The sequence below is a fragment of the Mycteria americana genome, chromosome 3 (assembly GCF_035582795.1).
Source record: "Mycteria americana isolate JAX WOST 10 ecotype Jacksonville Zoo and Gardens chromosome 3, USCA_MyAme_1.0, whole genome shotgun sequence".
Lineage (NCBI taxonomy): Eukaryota > Metazoa > Chordata > Aves > Ciconiiformes > Ciconiidae > Mycteria > Mycteria americana.
Genome location: NC_134367.1, coordinates 15,743,820 through 15,765,104, shown reverse-complemented (window position 1 = coordinate 15,765,104; position 21,285 = coordinate 15,743,820). Strand labels below are relative to the sequence as shown.

General features: G+C 41.0%; 1 long non-coding RNA gene across 1 annotated transcript; it reads right to left on the bottom strand.

Annotated features, from left to right (window-relative positions):
- Positions 1-12,990: 12,990 nt before the first annotated feature.
- Positions 12,991-21,248, bottom strand: LOC142408025 (uncharacterized). The gene is made up of 3 exons (XR_012775130.1): positions 21,164-21,248; positions 17,605-17,765; positions 12,991-13,141 (listed from the first exon to the last, which is right to left on the bottom strand). It is a non-coding gene; the product is annotated as an uncharacterized LOC142408025 (long non-coding RNA).
- Between the last annotated feature and the right edge of the window lie 37 nt (positions 21,249-21,285).

The following is a 21,285-nucleotide window of genomic DNA, read 5'->3' as shown; positions in this document are numbered from 1 at the left end:
GGTCTTTTCCAACCTATACAATTCTGTGGTTCTGTGATTCTGTGAAAATATATGAAAAATACAGCATTTCCACTTTTGTCTTTGACTCAGAGAGAAATGCCCAAGAATATACAGGTAAATTAGTACATGTGTAAATTTAAATTAATTTTCAAACACAGCTTTTAAAGAATTGTGGAATTTGTTTCTTTTCTTTTTTAAGTACTTTTGTAAGAGGGATTTATAAGAGGGATGTCTTTTTATATATATATTTGTGTTCCTAAATGACTGTTCTCTGCAGTCTCAGAGTGGACTGTTCTTTCACAGAGAATTCCACAAATAACTTCCTTCTTTCAAATCAGCTGTTCAAATCTTACTGTCTTCCAGGGGAATGAGGTTGCAGAGTTGACACTAGCAAACATTATTCTTCGAAAATTATTCTTCTTCATTCTCCTCATCCCCAACTTCTGAAAACAATGCAGCTTTGGAAAATATGGTAGCCCAAATATGTAAATATATAGAAATACACAACTGTGACATCCGAATATCATGGAATTTGCCACATGAGGAAAAAAAATCCAATGCATTTTTTAAAATCAGTTGCATTTTCTTTGAGACTACAAAGACTACTACATTCTCATCCTCAGCGTATTGCTATTTCTTTACATTACCATAACACAAAGCCCAGGGTATGTGGGCACACTGACAGTCCTAACTTGGTTAGATGTCTTTTATGTTAACTTCACCTCTGATTTTCAAATGTTGTAAGCATTGGTTTTGGAATACTTGTTATTTGTTTGCATTTGTGTTTCTCTGTATATACTGAACTTTCATCTAGCATTATGGAGATCTTATCTAGGAATTTCTATAGAATCCCACGATTCTCTTTCACTACTTAACATGCACCTAACATACACTTTTCAAGCATGACGTCTGGAGCGATTCTTTGCTTGAAGGTTTGCTCATGGTTCTACAGCAATTCCAAACTCTGCAAAGGCTAAAACAGATGCTTTAGTCTTTGAGTGAAACCTCTGCAGGTCTGCAGACTAAGTTAGTGACAGCTGATGAACTCCTGATATAACCAGTAGGTTTATATATGGATCATGATAAGTCTTCCAACAAAGTGTTCCAAAACTTTGGACCCTGCATTAACTTTGCACTATTTTATTTTCCAAAAAACTTCTTGTATTCATTCTGCTCATCATTTTTATGGTTGGCATGGTAACTGCCTAAAAATGTGCTAGAGGCATTACAGCTCTAAGCTTTTCTTGTAGCCTATGATGCTTAATCAAAAAGTTTGCACTACATCCCAGTACTGTAAGTGGTAAAGCTAAAAATATTGCTCTCTTCAGAGCATAAACAACTGCAACATGCTTTCAAAAAGAGTTTGTGCTCACAATGAAACAGAAAAACACCAACACTTACCCCTTTATCCATTCCTGCACTTTAGCAGCATGCAGCAATCCTGGAAGTCTTGAATATCTGGTATTGAGTAAATTTTTCCTTTACAGCACTATATACTTTTAAGATTGAGGTAAGTATGTATGTTGAAAGAGTTTGCTCTCTTTAATATGTGACAAAGACGCTATTTAAAGCCATGATACTGCAAATGCATACACATGGGGGGATCTGCACAAAAGTGAATAGTAGCACTGAACTCATGGGGATGACTTACAATAGCGGTAACCTCTATGTTCAACTGGCTACAGAATTTAGGCCCAGCCCTTATAAATCATACAGGTGGCCAAATATTTTCTTAACAAATTACTGGTATTGTAAATATTCGATATTTTTAAGAAGACACAGATGCAGACTTAAAGAGGGAAGATGGGGACTGTAAAACCATCACAACACTTGATGCAGAAACACGTAATGCCAACGAAGGGCTTAACTGCACATAGCTATCTTCCAAATAAATCCACGTCTGTCTAAAGGACGGTACTGAAACTAGGGCTATCATAAGAACAAATTGTATGAACATGGAGCATTACTTGCTAGAGATTCCTTGTATTAATAAAATGCACCAGGTGGTTTTAGCTTTTGCTCCAGTACACAGGGCAAACATCTCCTCATAGGGGCAAATGACAGCCCTCACATGGCTTATTTATGCCTGTAATGTGGGTGAGAATTTTACCTAGTGGAATACATTCCTTTTTGGTACTATTATATATGGGTCTGTAAAACCAGGGATTACACCATAGTTTCTTTCTAGAAGATTATGATAGTCCACATTTATGCACCCTGAATTGGCACTCATGAGGGTGCCTGCATTGGCACTCAGCATGAGGCCAGATGAGCCCTGCCACTTAAGCAAACATGCACTTTTAGAAGGTGTGTGCCTTGTTTCTAGGACTATGGCCCAGCCATGCATTCCCTAGCACACAGCAAAAGCGATATAGCTATTTGCAAGGCATGTTCTCTCTCCTAAGATTCTGGTCTCTCTGTTCTCTCTTCTTTTTCTGAAGATTTCAAACAGGGGTATTATGTCTACTCCTGTGTAAGAGGCATGACTAGCAGTCCATTGGTGGTAATGGTGGTGACAGCAACCAATGCTGACTCTGAACTTGCTGCTTAGATTTGCTGGAAAATCCTATGCCATAAAGCCTTACAGTCTTAATATCTGGCAGTCTTGATGTTTTGATGGGAGTCAGAGGTGCTCAGAGCTTCTGAAGATGAGGTTTCTCAGTGAGGTGTCATGTATGACTTGGGTAATCTGTATTTCGAAACCTTGCTTTGAAAGGCTTGGCCTCATCACTCACTGTTGTACTCTAATGAGAATAAGAAAGGCTTTTTGACTGCCATGTACAGCTCTAATGAGGGTATGTGTAAGCCTGCAAAATTTTTTTCTGGTCTCAAGTGATGAACAATTTAATTGCAACAGAGGAAGGTTGTTTTTATGGTCCCAACTTTTTGGATGCAGTTACAGTTTCCTTCTCTGTACATTACGAACTTCTTGCAATACCTTTGATAAGACAGGGGCAGAAAAAGGGCCAGATCCACAAGAGTAAACAAGTTCCATCTTCCACAAGCTGAAGTAAAGATACATACATGAGAGTGATGGTCTTGTAGAATATAAACACAGAAGCACTCAAAACCTCCAGTGTGTTTAATATGTTTACTTTTGTTAAGGAAAGACCAGGTGCTTGTTTGCAAGAGAAACCTTCATTCAAACATATAAGAGGTAATGATTGTACTGGTGTCAGTACAGTCTGTTTATACAGGATTGTAGGAATAGGCTCTTAAAAAGCATATTTTTCAATTTTTTAAAAATCTAAGTTTCTTTTAGGAACAACTTTCAGGTATTACTAAATATTACATTTTCACAAGAAGGCATAATTCTGCTCTTCATTAAAGCTATAAAGCTGCTGAAAAAATATTATTTATTATTTCATAACTTCTTTTACTTTTTAATCTAGTTCTCTAAGGAATAGGGGCCAACATAACCATGATACACTTACCTGTCCATCAGTCTCGCTATCATTCTATGTGCCTGGCTTCACAAACAGGTTTTGGACCTCTTGAAAAATTTCAGAGAAATAGAAATTTCAAACTTATCATATTGCTAAAAGTGTTTTGAAAATATGGAACTGCATAGGACAGAGATATGATGTTAGCTATCCCCAATGCGAGTAAGGATGCAATGTGAGCTCAATCCTGATTACACATCAGAGCATCCCTACAACAAAACAGAAGTGTCCCAACCATTACAAGAATTTCACTGGGAGTTTGTGCCTTAGTCGATGCTGGAGAACCAACATATCAGTTATAGTGTCTCACTGGTGTGGTTTCACTGAGTTGTAGCAAGGGCTGAGCTCATCCTGCAATTTTAGTGGAACTCAATTAAAAATGTTACTTCCGTTTCCTGTTTATTGTCAGAAAATATTCCATAATTTTGTAAAGGTGCTAATTTTAGGTCCATTTTGATTGTCTACAACTTTGTCTATGATACATTTCTGTCCCATGAGCATGATGGACATTGTTTCAGGGATTTAGGGCTCTCCGGCCACTGCATGTGCTAGCAAAACCCCAGTTTTTCAATACTCAGGTAGGCTGTCACCCAACACTAAGGGGACATAGGCACCACTCCAACTTTGAGCTCCATCCAGGTGAAGGGTATGGCTGAACTGAGACTTCAGTTGGTGGCTCTGTGATCACCATGGCTTGTAACATCATTCAGTGGAAACTATAAAAAAGGCACTTAAAACATCCTTTATAAATAGGTCTTCAAACATCCAACAGATTATCTATGGAGACATTTTCATGATGTTGGGCTTCTGCTCCTACTGGGAGAGAAACCTTTCAGTTTGGAGAGAAGCAGGGACCAGATGGGAGTTGTGTTTTTCCAGATCCTGTCCAATTCACTTCAAAACCCTGAGTATACAGTGAGGTACTTCTGACTCTTAAGATGAAGGAAGTCTCACCTTAATCACTGGTCAAATTTTACCAGGAAACTATTAAAATTATTTCAAGCCAATATTAGAAATACTGAGTGTTACAGAAAACTAAGGATAAACCTAGAAGAAGTGGAAACTTATTCTTAGGCCTTATAGTGTTTGTAAATATTTTACCACTCCTCACTCTGTGCAGCTACTATTTCATGACAATGAGACATGCTTTGCAGCTGAACTGCCCTTTAAGCAGAGGAAGTTCCCAGTAGCTGCATGTCTAACACAGAGGTTGAATTCAAGGTGGTGGGTCCTCCAACTCAACTGAAACAAGGTGGTGGCTCCCAGGACAAGAAGAAAGGCAATGATCCCTTCTTCCCTGGGACTCTGAGTGACCAACCCAATCCTGAATAATGGTAGTCTTGGGATGACAACACTTTAAAACCACTGCCTTTCACTTACATACACTTAAAATACACCTAAAGTAAAACAAAAACCCACAGGATTTTCTAAAGATTTAACTATTATGCTTGTGAATACATATTTTCCATTTTAAATATAATTTTATATATGTAATATGTGGGATACTTTGTCAAGGAGATTGCAGGGGTTATTTTAACTTCTTCCTTACTTTGCAACTCTTCCGTGGCAATATTCGACAAAATTTATTTGGCTTCTTCAACAGTTAAGACTTTCAGGAGCACGACTTTCTGTTAAATGCTACCTGTGCTGCATTAGCCGGGAGAGCCTCTCTCCTTCGATGGGTCTGATTCCTGCAAAAGAATCCAAGATACAAACAGCCCCAGACCCTGCAGACACGTAACCAGGTCTACCCTTAAAAACATCAATGTGAAGTTACATATGCGAGTAAAATATGTGGATACGGGCCAGGGTAACATCGAGGGACATTTGCCAGATCCTAATTGAGCAATAAGACAGGGTGTAGACTCTGATCCCATGCTTTGGTATGTTGCTAGGCAAAGGGCAACAGCCCTGCACTATCACTCAACAAGGTGTGCTGTCATTGCACAATAACTCCGCACTGTGTGCTGGGATGACTATTGAGTGTATAGAAGGTATTGTATTTATGTATATTTTATTCTGCTGACATGCAGAGGAAATAGCTGCTTGGTAAATGTCATGTTACAGTAAGTGCATAGTCTATTTTTAGCTAGGCAATAATGTGAAAGGTGCTGTTGTTTATAGGCCACTATAGGTGTGCATGGTCTTACATACAAAGGCTGGATGGAAGACTTAAAAAAACCAATGCCTTGTTCCTGCAATGAGTCGTGGGCATGCTGAATCCTACCTATGCATGAAACTGGGGAGAGAGGAGTTCGGCACCTTGCTACCTCTGACACTGAAAGTATACCTATAGCAAAAAATTCCCAATGCATTTTGTGAGGAAATCCAGGATATGTAAAAAGATAACACTGCTCCTTGGAAAACAATTTCTCATAGGAAGTGGCATGAAATTGTTTTCAGCTTCACAGTTATCTTGTTTGTTTTGCTAATTCTCACAAAGATTAATAAAGGAATGATGAAACAACAGCAAACTGTAAGCACAGGAAGCGACTAGTGCCTAAAGCATCTGGATATGATTATGTAAACACGATGTAATACAAAGCTGGTATATTTAACTTTCGAAATCTCTTTTATTCCCTCGTAAAAAAAACACCCTTTCAGAATATTTACCTTATTCCCCAAGTATCCTGCGAGATGTTAAAGCACTGCAATTTTCACTGCAAGTTCCTTGCTACTATTGATCAATCTGCCCTAGATTTGATCTTTTATCCAAACTTTTCCCAGCATGTATTCTTGTATCTGACCCCTTAATTTGAGAGAGAGAGGTAATTATAATTTGAAGGGGACGTTTTGTAGCTAACTGCTATAGGTACTATTTTCCTCCTACCTGCTGGTAAATACAATCAAGAATTTGAACTTTTATTACATGGTATGGTTTCTTTTTCTCTGTCACTGAAACAGTGACCTCTTCTTTAAGAACAAGAAGTTGAACATTATTCACAGTGAACCAGGCTAGTCACCCCGATTGACAACTGTGCTACTCACTGAAACTCCCAAGAGATAAACCTTTTAAGAATACTGTTCTATCATATATAAATGTTAGTAATTTTAATATTAATTCTACTAGTTCTTAGCTTTTTCCTCCCTCAGCAATTCCATATTTTACAGAGCGCTAGCTGTACAGATTCATTTTTTTTAGCCCTGTTGTTCAAAGTAAGGATTCCAGTTTTATTAACAAATCACGTTAAATCTGTACTTTGTATAAAATATATACGAAACTCATTTTGACCTCTTTGTGGTTCTCTCTCCATAAATAATCATTACAGAGCTTGTCGGCATAAGGCTCCTGGGAGATTCTGTGATACTACTATCTGGCAACTGATGCAGAGACACCTGATGATGTCTAAATTTGATCCTTTTCTCCAATCAAGTGATTCAGGTAAACAAAAGCAATAGGAAGAGTTTTGCATCTGCTAAAGCTGACCCACAAAACCAAACATGTTGAAGGAGGCTGTCCAGAGTGAGTCAACGGGACCCCTCACCCATTGTCACCCTGTGGCACGTAGTCACTGGAGCTAGGGTTGTATCAGGCATGTGTGCGTAACCCAGCAAGACTTACATCTTTCAGGCTTTACTTCAGACAAGTTCTTAGACAGCCATAGAAATGGAGCTATTCTTTATGGTTTATATAGCAATCTACTGGTCTGGATGCATACTCAGGAACAGGGGGACCTCCATTCAGTGTGAACACATGCAGACCCAAAGGTTCCATAGGTCAGGACAGTGCCGTGCCCAGATCATACACAGCACAGGCTCATCCTCGACCTTCTCTTGAAGCCAAGCCACCGGAAAACCCCAAATGCAAGAGACATTAAGAAAGATAAAGAGGAAGACCAACAGCTCAGTAACTTGGGCACTTCATTAAAGCAAGAGCAATGTGCACCTATTCTGTCATTTTATACCCATCTAATAATGTAGAATTACTGGAGAGTCCAGAAGGGAGAAGGAGCTGGACTGGTTCCTGTCTGGCACTTCTGTAGAATCCCCTGTAATGCACAGAAAATCCTGCTTAGCCTCAGTAGCTCTTGGCAGAACATGGTCATTGCAGAGGCCTCTTCAGTGAACTTAGGCCTCATCTCTACTAAGCATATGAACAAGGAGAATATTTTGGTGGTAGGAGGCTAACGATTTGGCCAGATAGGTTTGTTTCAAAAACATTTCCCTGGCGGCAGGACAAAAAACCCCCTCTCTTTTCCTCTAGCTTTTGCTGTTTAAGCACAGGGCTGAAAGAGCCTACCAATGACACACATGAGGCCAAACATAGACTCCATTGTCCTTTTTTTTTTTTTTTTCCCAAAACACCATTTTAATTGAAATTTTCCAAAAGAAAACACATAAAAAGAGGTTGAGACAGATGTCTGGCAGCGGTATTTTCAATTCAGTTGGTTGGAGTCTGATAAAGTTATAAACAACAAAAAACAACGTTCCTCTTGACTAACACAGTTAGTTAACCTTAACAACAGACAGTCAAGTAACTTTGCTCGTAATTGTAATAAGGAACTACTGAATGACAGACTATTACAGTTTTGCCCATAATATTAAGTTATAATAGATAATTACAGGTATCAAGATGGGCAGCTGTTTCTCTGAATTAATATTGTCCTTTCATTTTTTTTCATTTAGATAAGACACCAAAAATGTTAAAAATGAGTAGTCATTCATTATATAAAGCAGCAGCTGAGCGGTAGGTGGAGGAATAGTTGTTTGTTCCTACTCCTAAGCAAACACACATACAGTTTCATTTTTTAAATTAATTTTATTTTGATGGGAAAAAAGTGATCTCTAATGACACAGAGTTTTGATTGGTAAATCTTCTTTGCAGTTTTTCCTGTTTAATCTCTGAAAGCTGATGTAGCTCATTCCAATTGCCCACAGCATCAGCTTTATTCTCTTGAAAGAACTTGCTCTCTTTTTAGTTTTCCCTTAATGTTTTGAGCCCTTACCAGAAATGGTAATCTTCTTAAGGTGTTGGCAGGAGCCATAAAATTCACCAAAAATAAAGCTCGTGTCTAACCAAGTATCCCATTATCAGGACCACCCAAGGGATCCAGGTTTGTCACAGACACAGTATATTCCTTTATATGATTTTCTAGGATTAGAAAGGAAAGAGAATTTGGGGTGTTGATTAGTCAGGTTAGAAAAAGGTTATGAAGATCATTCTACCTAAATAACACAGTCTTTTAGTTGTTTTGGAGCAAATACATCCAGGTCTGTTTATTACAGCCAGTCTGTTTATCAGGGTTATTTGATTTCATGCAGCCATCCTGGTACTGAGTCCCACACCTTGCGTTGAGGAACTTCCCTTGGTAATTTATAACCAGCCTTTGCCCGAACTCCCCTCTCTATGCATGCTGGCTCCAGGTCCTATGCAAGATGGAAACCCCATGGGAGCTGTGAGGTGCTACTGCACCTCTCGGTTATAAACTTTTCCCTGACCATGGCTTTGCGAGCTGAAGCCCCGATTTCTGCGACACGCTGCCCGGGCTGAGCCACGGAAGCACGTAGCTGTTACCCCGCGATGGGATGGGGAGGGCAGAGCATTCCCCAGGAACTGGTCCGGGGACAGCTGGTCTGTCCTGAAGTAAGAGGCGGAAAATCAGCTGTGAGCTTCAGCCTCACTGTTTATTTCTCTTTGTTTAGGGAACTGAAAGCCCAGAACGGGGATGGCTCTGGAAACTCTGAAGCATTTTGATTGTTTCAGCACAGGTTGGGAGTTGCCCCTCTAGCACCTATTGAAAAAACAGTAGTTTGCATCACAAGAGCAGGATGAGACATAGTGATACTTGAGCTAAGTCACCGCCGCTTCCCAGCACAGTTCGAGGTGATGACTAGTCCCAGAGTAGCTGGCATCTCGCTATAGGAAAGATCACTTCTTTCACTGTCTCGTACAGTAGTGATTATAATCTGCCAGATCAATCTTTCCTTTCCTGGAGCTGAAATCTCTGTGACTGACAGAAGATCATATTTGGAGGCTCCACAGTTCTGAAATTGGCTTATTCTGGAAATCTGCCAGTGTCACAGCCTGGCAAAGTACAGGGATCAGAATTACTCTTGGCTATTCAGTCAGTCTTGCGAACTGTTGCATCACTGCTTCAGGATGTTACAAGCTTTTGAGTTTAAGGGACAGCTCTTTACTCTAGTCTTAGGATCATTTCCATTAATTTCCACATACCTAAAAACTGGAAAAAATATACACTTCTCAAGTCCATTGCACTTTGAAAACATAAAATTTATCTGTTCAATATTCCTTTGCCCATCTTAGCTGAGGAAGCCAGGAAAATAAGTAACATGAAATGCCTGTAAGTAGCAGACGGGGGACCCACACTGAAAGATTAGATGACAATATTCATTCATGCCTTGTGAGACAGAAATAAAATGATTTTATGTTCATTTCCTCCCCACACCTCCACCCTTTTCTAAGGTTAACAGAAAGGATTCCTGTAGTACACAAGTTATTTTAAGATCTTGAACAACTTCAAGATCTAACATCTTTTTCCATGTGTATAAATAACCCCACCTGTTGCAGTATCATATATATGTGATCATTAAAATAGATGCAAGTAAAAAATAGTAGTATACTAAATTTCAGTCTAAAAATGATTCTAGGAACAAAGCACAGATATGAGACACAGGCTTTTCCTATTTCAAAAAGATAAAGGAGTTTCTCCAGTCTGAGGTGGATTTTCCAGTGTCAAAAAACCTATTATACACTCACCAACATTTTAAAGGTTACTGAAAACTGAAAAAATAGAAATTTTCCTTGGCCGGGCTGTTGAAGTTCACAGACAATGTTGTGTCACTGTGCATAGTAGGGGTTGTCAAAGTGGTGCCAGGGATGCATCGATTTTGTCTCAGCTTCACAAATCCATGCGTCCCCTTTTACTGTTGCATATGAAGCAACCACAATTCTACAGGAGTTAATGAAGTGCTTTCTTACCATTTTTCAATAGAGATCTGAGACATAAAGTGAGAAAGCTCAAAGGTTTTTTGTGATAAAAGTAGGCACAAGACACGAGAAGACACAATACCTGCTCCCAATTGTTTGCAGGCTGATCCTAACTATAGTCCTAGAGCATCGCATGGTGGAACAGCCATAGTTCAGCTATGAAAGAGATCTGAGACCAAACTTCCTGCAAATTGTTCCCAGTGAGCTAAAAAGCCATGGTGCGAAGGTGGTTATTTTTACAGCGATATTTTGGCTTCTTTGTTTGGTGGTCATATCACATTTTCAGCACCTAGAAATCCTCTGCTTATGACAGTGTCTGAATGAAATGTTGTTACTGACGTAACAATTATCTCCTCACCCTGTAGCTTTCAAGTTATGACTTAATGTTGAGAAAACTGTGGGCTAAGTGAGTGAAATAACTTCAGTACCTTCAAAGGATGTGGTTAGAATAGTCTGTAGGGGTGGGAAGAGAGTTTTCCTTTGCAGTTGGTAGAGCAGCAACAACAGAGTGGCTTTTCAATTGCTTCTGTATTGCAGCTCAGGGCTTTTAGCCCCTGTCTGCTGCACCCACACATGGTCTGGTGCAGTCACTGAAAAAGCATATAGCAACCTCTCAGCTCAAGGAGTCCTTTCAAAGCAAGCTTCAGTCACCCAGGGGGCCAGCAATCTGCAGAGGCTGCTTTTTCTATCCCTGAGATAGAGTATCACACTGGTTCTGCTGCACTGGGACCACCCTATGCCCATGGTGGAGAAATAGGATTTGCTTTTCATTAATTCTGTTACTATAAAAAATTCCTGTAGGATATTCTGTAGCTAGAGCACTGAATCATTTCTGAAACTTCCTATTCAAATATTTGTTTTATATGGCAATGGTATTAGTAATGTGCAAGTTTTATGCACTGCTATTTCCTCCCACACCCATTGAAAACTAACAAGAGCCAGCCTGTCAAAATAAGCATGTGAATTATAGATCAGCTATAACATGCTTCAAATAGCCAGTGTTCCAGCCTAGGTGATACCATATAACTCTGCTTTCCCTGCGCTTGTAAAATTGCACAGTCTACAATTCACCAAAAAAAGCCTACAAACCGAGTCTGGATTTATCCCACCTCATTGGAGATACTTACATTGGGTGCTTAAGAATGGAGAATTTTGTCCTATGGTTGATGGACAGAGACAGAAAACTTCCTTTCAGCTCACCTAGGATTTAACTTGTCCTTAAGGAGGGCCATTCCTGGCTACTGATGGAGCCCAAGGTGACTGATTTCAACTTAGGTACCTCAGTTACATACTTCATTTTCAAGAAGAAAAGGAGCCAAGGCTATCTCTGAAGCTCCAAAAAGCTTGTAGGAAGGCTGAGCTTTCTCTTTGCAGCCTGGCCCCTTTTCACGGACTGCATCCATATGTTGCCTTGGAGGTTGGCTCTGGCATTACTCTGTAGTGCCAGCTGGTCCCAGTATCAAACACCTAGTACGTATATTGTCCTGTAGGCTATATTCAAAATGATCAGCAAATGGGAGCAAGTAATGTGTCTGCAATGTTTGCTCATGTGGGGTAATAAAAATGAAAGCTGACTCTGAGGAGCTGCAGAGGCGCCTTATGCGACAGAATGACTGGGTAATAAAATGGCAGAGGAAATCCCATGCTGATAAATGCAAAGCAGTTCACAAGAGGGAAAAAAAAAATCTTAACTGCATGACCTAGCAATGGGCTCTGATCTGGTCTTAATCACTGAGGGGACACAAAAATCTTGGAATCATGACATGCAGCCATAGTCAAGACTGTCACATTTGGCACAGGAATTAGTAGTGGTCAGAAAAGCAAGTCAGTATCAACAACTATTAGAAAGAAATACAGAACAAACCAGAAGCCAACAGTGTGTCACTATAAATCCATACTGCTGCTGTATCCTGAATATTGAGCGGGATTCTGGTTTCCCATCCCAAAGGGTATAGCAGAAGTAGAAAAGGAACAGTGAAATGAGATCTTTTATAAAAGGAATTATTAAATAGATTGAGATTCTTCAGCTGGGAAAAGAGATGGGATATAATACAGGGTCTATAAAATCATGAATGGCGGGGAGAAAGTAAGTACAGAATTACTGTTTGCTGTCTCCTCTAACGCAGTAACGAGGGGGTATCAAATGAAATTAGGAGGCTTGAATGACACAAGTTCAAACAAAGAGTTACTTTTCCATATATACAATTAAGTTATGGAATGCCTGGCCACAGGATGCTGCGGTTGCTAAGAGCACATGAGGGCTCAAAAGCAAATCAGACGAATTCGCTGAAGAAAAATCCGCTGATGGATATCAAATACAAAGGCACTGCTGCTGGTTCAGCGAGCAAATGGGCTGCAAATCACTGGGAGAGGGGCCTGAGAGACTGCTGTGAGGGTCTATCATTATATGCTTGCACTGTTCTTGTCCTCTCCCACAGACATTTGCTGTCGCCATGTGTCAGACAGAAGATACCGTGCTAGATGGACCACTGGTCTGACTTTATATGGTCATTGTTGTGTTTTTTAGCATACCTACAAAACTCCTATGCTTGAAGATGAGAAAAGATCATTCTAAGTAAGGTCATATACCTTTCTGTCCGGTTGATGTCATCACTTAAGCAAGTGGAGGGTAAAAAAATGCTCATGGAAATCCAAACAGGAAGCACTTTGCAAACAAAGAGGCACAGGCTGGTGCCTGCCGAGCTGCTACTTTTCATGCTCCATGGGACCTGAAAGAGACTTCTGCTACCTGCAACCAGAGCACAGATGCAGAAGGATAATGATATGATCTGATTCTTTTTTTGTTCTTCCCCAAATTATGGCAGATCTGATGCTTATCGTTTGAAAGCTAGGACACACCTGGGCAGTAGCAGCACAGTGCTGAGCCAGAAACATGACAGAGAGTAACTCTCCCTGGCTAATATGTTCTGATGAAACCCAGGCCAGCACTCAAGGAAAACTCTCTGGTTTTAGTGCTTTCACGGACTTCAATCTTCAGTGCCAGCAGCGTGGTAACACTTACAGTATAGCATGAAGCAAGGCTTTGTTCCAAACAACCCAGAATTGGCTCATCTAACCAGCCCTACCTCTGGGTGTAGGGTGACCTTCCCGATCAGCCTTTTAAAAGCCTTTCACTATATATGGCACTTTCAGTCCTGGCAAGATAAATCTGAAGGGAGAGCAAAGGGATGTCTCATGATGCAAGTACTAAAGCATTCTTGGATTTTCAAGAAAAAATACACAAAACAACTTCCTGACTCAAAAAGAGCTGTATCTGGCATGGGAAACTTCTACATTAGACCTCATCCTGACAGGGAAATATTAATCACAAAATTCAGAGTTTGCTTAGGTGGAAGTGATAATGACTTGGTTTTATGTTTTATGTGCTTTTAAAATGCATTTTACATGTTTTACATGTAAGCAGGATAAAGTCCTAACTAGTAAAATTTATACTTATTGCCTTAAAAGATCCTGTTCCACAAAGCTGAAAAAAATGAAGAGATGTATCAGCCAGCCTGGAGGAGAAAATTTAAACCAACAAAAATGTGAACGATAATTTACAGCAACTCAGAAAAATTTCATTAGATCTTCAAAAAGCCACACTTAAGAAAGACATGCACACTGGCTAAAACCAGCATCCTTCTGAGGAAGGACTGGAAGAAAGTTAGTATTTTGCCAATACTTCTGCAGACAAAATAGGGCAACCAGGTAATTATAGGCCTGTCAGTTTGACGTCTATTCCAGGCAAAGTGATGGAGTTGCTGATAGGAAAGTCAATTAATAAAGTATTAAAACAGTGCAATTTAATTAATGGCAATCAACACAGATTAATGGAAGAAAGATCTTATCAAATTAATGTGCTATTTTTATGAGACTACAAATTTGGTGGATAAAAGCAGTTGTGGTAATATTGTATACTTTGACTTTGGATGCATTTGCCATACTGTATCACAGGAGATTCTGACAGAAATCAGAACTAATATGATGAACACACCACCTGGCCAATCAACTTGTTTTAAAGCTGGCTAGCGCTAGATCTAACAGCCTAATGTAACATGGGGCTATCAGAGAGTGGGTTCTGCAGGGACTGCTTATCAGCCTTGTGTTTATTAACAATGCTGTCAGCAATGCGGGAGAAAGCAGTGCCTTTGCTAATAATATTTTTCAGTGACCCAAAATTTGGAAGTGGGCAGAAGTTGGGCAATGCCTTTTCGGCATTGCTTGCGGAGCAGGTGCAAAAGAAAGGTGCAAAAGGTGTTTCACATGTAACCCAACGTAAGGAATCTGTTTAAGAACAAACATCTCAGGCCTTACTTACTTAAGAAGGGTTCTCCTTTGGGAAGCTGAGACTGACAAATGAAGTGGGGGTCCTGGCAGACAACCAGCTAAGCCCCAGAGCCCTCTGAAATCACATTGCCAAAAGGGCCAATGCAATCTTTTTCTGTGTGCGGAGGACAGCATCAAAGGGGAGTAAAAAGGCTGTATTACTTCTGCATTTGGCATTGGTAGAAGCTACTGGAATAATGTCAGTCCTGATGTCAGCAACTCAGGAAGGATGTTGGCAAATTGGAGGTAGTTCAGAGAAGAACCACAAGAATATGAATGAAAAAAAAGGCTGTAAAATGGAGTGACTCCACAGGGTAAGTCTATTTAGATTTAGTGTATCAAAGTAAAAGCTAAGGAGTAACTTGATTATGGTTTCTAAGTGCTTTCATGTGGAACAGACACTGCCTAATAGGGGAGTTTTCGCTCTGATAGAAAAATATACAAGGAAATCCAATGGAAAGCTGAAGGTGCATAATTTCAGTTATATTAAGGACAGGCAACTACTGCAACCATTTACCACTCACTGTGATAGATAGAGCTGGATGTCTTTTTCTGTTTAGTCCTTCTCCAGTCCTGGTCTTGTTCAGCAGGAATCAATTCCAGGTAAGTTAATGACCCATGTTGAAGAGTCAGAAATGGTCGTGATGGTTTATGCCTTTAACATCTGTGAATGCAACTGTGTAAACTGTATCAACATACATATTTAAGTAAATAAAATAAAGATGTTTCTGAGTGAAGAATAGGATCCAAATTTAGCTAATTTAGTTACTTGTGTACATCAAGAGGTGCTTTTGAATGATGGGGGTGGTGTTTCTTTCTAGCTCTGCTTTAGGAACCTGCTCATTTTTCAGTGCTACCCAAAAAGCTGGCAACACAAGATTGCAATGAAGTTTTGGAGAACAACTTCTAGAAGCACATCCAGTTGTCATGTTTCTATCTCACATTCGCCTCCACCAGCATCATGCTGATGGGTGCAACTGAGGTAGCAAAACCTGCCTAAGAGGGATCTGGTTCAGGTTATGTATGTGTCTGGAAAATAACTGCCCAAGGCAACTTATTCCTAAAGTGAAAAATGGATGTTATACCTCCCTAAAAGAAAAGAGCCCTTAATGGCAACTGGGAGTCTGAGTCTGTTCAATCCCAAAATGTTAGGAATAACTACTCATCATATTTCATAGCTTCTCTTGCATATAAGGGTTTCCCTGGAATGTGCAAACATAGCACTTCTCTTCCTGATTTTACAGCCATGGGTGTGCTCTACTCACCTGGCCCATTACAAAAGAAATAAACCCACCCTTTTTCTTCTCTTAACAATACTAGTATAACTTAAAATGTGGGAAATGCGAAGACACACCACTTATATCTGACTAGTGAGGGAGTGCTTTTCCTCAGATAATTTCATAAAGCCAAAAGAGGGGGCCGTTCAGAAGAGAATTCCACCACCTAAGATTCATTTTAATTAGTGAAGGATAACATTGATACGGATATACATAACGCAACCACTTTTTAGCTTCTGAGAATAGTGCCATCTGTGAATAATGAGAGCTAGTGGCAACAGAGAAATGTAAGGTCTGGCTGGGGTAGCCAACAGCCCACAGTCTTGACAGTCTCATTTGGAGGACAGTGTTGTGATTTAGAAGGTCAATTTGCTTTTGCTCATGCTATCTGAGACCCATCAGCAACGCATCCGACATACAGATGGACGTTTCTAAACTACCAGGAATGGCTAGGCTGGGAACATACTGTGGTCATAGCCACAGCTAAAACCTGGGTGTGTAATATTATAACTTTGAAAAATCTAATACTTTAGATTTTTATCTAATCAGGGATCCGAAACCAGAGAGAAAGATCACTGATTCTTGAGGCAAGGACTGCTTTGCCTCCTAGGCACAGCACTCTCCCATACGCAGAGATTTGTCCTGAAGACAACTAAGACACTTCTTAGGTCCCAGATGAATAAACATATGAAGACAAACCTCACAGCACTTCAGCTAACAGCTTTTCTTCTTTACAATTTCTGTACAATATAACAAGAAGGCAGCTTGCAGAAATGTTGGACCTGCTTCTCTCTACCTCATTTAACTGGCTTCCGTACATAAATTACTTTGTGGAGTGGTTTTTTTTTTTTTATTGCACTGTAGTCAGTTGTAAATCTTGCACTGAGTTATTCAATAACACCTTTTTTTTTAATTGTTTGAGTGAAGAATGAAGCCTAAGGCTTGATTCTGACTACAGATATGGCACATAGGTATTTATCCTTACATACTTTGTTGTATCCTTATTGCACACGCATGTAAGCCCCACACGTGCAGTTCATGCAAATGGGTACATTTCTTGTCAAGTTACCTCTTGACAGAAGCTCATTTAATAAAAAATGGACTCACATACCAAAAGTCAAAATCACACCTCTTTTTAAAGAAGAGATGCTTGTCTCCATGTCTTTGAATTGCCCTTTTTGATGTATGGAGACAAAATTTGTCCCTTTACTGTTCCATGATTTATCATTTTGCTTAGCCTTCCTTACTAACATACTGAAGTTCTAGTGTAAATGATTACAAAAAATGATTACAAAAAATAGAAACACATATCCAAGTTGGCATGGGGATCCAGCCTTGACAACTGGTGGTGAGGTACTTGCAAGCATATTTTGAGCTAGCTACTTGGATTAATTTTGCTGGAATGAGACTGTCTTCTCAATATGACAGTTCTCAATACTTAATAGTTGTTTAATGTTCCCAATAGGCTCAGCCCTGCACTTTGTAAATCAGCAAAAAATAAAATGAAGGTCTTTATTTTACCACTTCAAAAATTATTATCCTTTTTGTTCTGGCTTGTGTTTGTACGCTGATAATATATTTTCTGTAAAGGGACAAGGAGCAGACTGACCTGGAAAAGGAAGTCTTTTTTATGTAGAACTGTCTTTGATCACTCACAAGACTTGTGCTCTGATCTAAGCTCATTGACATCAATGGAAGAAAGACTGCTATTGGCTTGGGGGGGAGGGTTGGCTCCTGTCCACACAGAGTCCATATACGCAAAAGCAGATGCTAAAAGATAAAACATACTGAAAGTCAGAGGTACGGAAAAGATACTTTTCTTTGCACAAGGTTAGGTTTATAACACAATCAGATGTCTTTTCACTTAATATTTTTTTCTTAGTCCCTGACACAGAAAACTCCAATTTTTACATCTGTTGTTGCTGTTTACCTGCAGATAAACCTTGGATACAGAAAAGGGGAGAGCTGAGTGGATAGTTTCCAAAGCATCAAAATGGAAGGCCTCCTCCATAGACACTCCTGGGACACTGAAGAACAGGAAAAGGGAAAATAAGGCTCCAGGGAAACCACCCGCCCAGCTCTATTTCCCGCAGGAAGAGCCATTCCAGAGAGGGAACTCAGCGCTATAGTAATGGACACAGTCATCAAAGAAGTGGATAATTGCAGAGTCCACTTAAAAGATAAACTTCTAATGGGACTGTGTCTCTGGGTGACAGTTTCCAGACAAGGCAGATGAGCACAATGAAGTTCAGAGATGAAAAGTCAGTCAGTAAACAGTCCTAAAAGGAATCCTCCCCAGCTCACTTGGGGGAAAGAAGGCAACCTTCATTCTGACAGGTATCGGTATCCTCAGAAAGGTCATGGAGAGATCATGATAGTTTTGTCATATGCCATTCTGTTAGCTACCTCTTTGGTACCATTGATTTTGTAACTCTTTTATCTTTCATATTCAGAAAATTTCTCTCATTCAGTTGAATGAGAAAATATAATGAAACAATACTTTCCACTACCAACACAGTTTATTTCAAACAAGAATCTCCAAGGTCTGTGAACATGACATTTACGCTTGGACCAGCCAACGGCATCCCTTTAGCCCAGCCATTCTGGCCAATATGTTTGAAGTCAAGCATCTCTTCTCATTTGGTTAATGCCTCCTACATAAGCACCACAGCTATGCAAGACAGGCAGCAGTTAGACAAAACTTTACTGCTGACTTCGTCTTCAGACTTTGATCTGACTTTTAGAACCTGATTCCTTTTAACATCTCACATGTTATATGCTGACCTTGCTCTATGATTTCAGCTGACACAGACTTACATCAGTAAAAACAGGCATAGGATTATGTACACCTAATGTCTCTGTAAGGAATATAACAATTTGTTCATTCAGAGCTTATTCCTTCAACATTGGACTGCAATGGCAGTAGTTTCACTGACATATCTGAGAGCAGACGCAGTGTTTACAAAGTGTTAGGTTTGGGGAAAGATGCTATAGAAAAGGAAAGTAAAATTATTAAAATATACTGGAAGAGATAAATTGATCCCATAGGTAGATAACTGTGTCATTCCCAGTCACACTACATGTATCCCTCCATGCCTTTAAGGGTAGAATTAAATCCAGAAACTGAAATTTATAACTTCTTCCTTCTCAACCTGAATATTTATGTCAGGTGTATCCCATTCCACCCTGAATCACTTCTTCAGATTCTATTAAAAATCAGGAGTTTCCAACTAGAGTCTTAGAATGAACTGGATTTTTCACTCCTTTCTCCTTTCACTCCTTTCTCCTTTCACTCCTTTCTCCTGTTGGGCTTGGAGGCTCTGGCTAGCCTTTCCAGAGTTGCTAGGGACTGTGGCTCCAGCTGATGCTGGGTAACTAAGAAAGTTAAACATAAAACATTGGTCTAGAGAACAAAGGTTGATGCAAAGCCTAGGTCTCTCATGCTTTGTCATAGTTAGAAGGAGTATGCAGGGGGAGAGGAAGGGAGAAATTGTGTAAAAAGCCATCTACTAAGAAAAGAATGTTTGATTTGGATCACAGGATGTGAGACTGGAGAATGTATTGCATAACTTTATGGCTTGTCCTTATTTGCAATGATTCAGTATCCGGCACTGCTCATCCCATTTCTAAAAATGGTATTGAAAAGTTACAGAGTATTCAGAGGTGATGGGAATAACTTAGGAATGGGAGGAAAACACCTTTTCATTTTACAGCAGATAGCAAAGACCAGGTCTGCAGGTCATCCTACAAGTTGTTGCACATCACTGGTTCTGTGTCCTTCTCCACTACCCAAGGGACATTCACCAGGTCAAACCCCAGCAGTCTATTGCCAGAGGCTCAACTTCTCCATGCCAAACTTAAGATCATGACAATCCTTTCTCAGTCGTATTTCTCTTAGAACTGCATAACAGGGCACGCAGAGCTCCTAGTGTGGAGGACAAGAGATGAGGCGGGTGCAAAGCTGTGGAGGGAGAGCTACCCCTCACCACAGCCATTTCTGAAGACTCCCCTGCCAAGACCAGCCCCGATGAAGGAATTCCTATAGCCTCGTTGGAGCCCTGTTCAGAGGCGTTTCTCTCTACCCCTAAGCAGGCACCTCCAGGACAGGCACCTCCTTGACACCTCTGTCAAGGTCATTTCATTATTAGCATGTTCATTTCTCCCTACCCCTTGAAAACAAGCATCATCCAAACCTGTAGGTCCTCACCCTAAAACAACCCTTCTCCCATTTCTCACCCTCCCCTGCGCTGATGTGGGAAAAGGGGAGCCAAGACATGGCCAGCCCCTTGGCATCACCCTGCAAAGGCTGCAGCTCTGGGACTGAGCCCTGCTTGCCCTGTCCTCTTCTTACTGCTGGTTTATGTCGGATTGTTTGCTTTTTTGTTTTTCTTTTTGGGGGGGGTGTGGTGTGTTAGTTTTTTTGTTGCCCTTTTTTTTTTTTTTTTGGTCGTTGTTTTGAAGGGATTCACAACCAACACCCTGACAAACTCTAGGGAGTAAACGCCAGGCTCATTATGAGTTCAGGAAGCCGTTCATCAAACTTTAATATATCCAAACTCCTGTTATTTAAACAATAAAAGGGGAGCGGGTGAAAAAACCTCGCAGACCGCAGTGGTGCTGGGCGGGGACAGACCGACCTCATTCTGTGCAGGGCGAAAGGGTTTACGTTTTCCCTCTGTTCCCCCGCCTCGTTTTAATTTTGGGATGGATTAAGACGAACCTGGAGTCGGGAGAACTCCTCCTACCCGACTGCACCGGGAAGCAACCGCTTTGCAACCGTTAGTGCGCGGAGACCCACGCTGCCCGGAAAAAACCGATTTCTTCATTGAGAAAAAAAGCACGCCCGCCTTCAGCGCCGGCGCCGGCACATGTAATAACGCCCCCGGCATCCGCGCCCGGGCGGTGGGGGCCGGCCTCCTCTTTTAGAAGCGCTTATTCCATTATTATTTATTAATTTGTTATTATATTAAAATTAATTAGTTAACATCTCACCCCCAACCGCAAGGGCAATCCTCCGAGAGGCAGGACCTGCCGGAGCTCAGGCAGCGGGGCACGCCGCGGTCAGCATCACACCGGCGGTGGTGCACAGCGGAGCTGGGGCCCCGGCTGGGCGGGCTGCCCGCAGAGCCCCCCGCACAGCTCGGCAGGGCTGCGGAAGGACGGCTCACCTTGTTTACCCGGAGCGCGGCTGGCGGCGCGGGGAGGCGGCGGGTGGCCGGGCCGCGCCGGGCCGGGGCGGGGCGGGGCGGGGCGGGCGGCCGGGGCGGGGCGCGGCGCGGTGGGCGGTGGG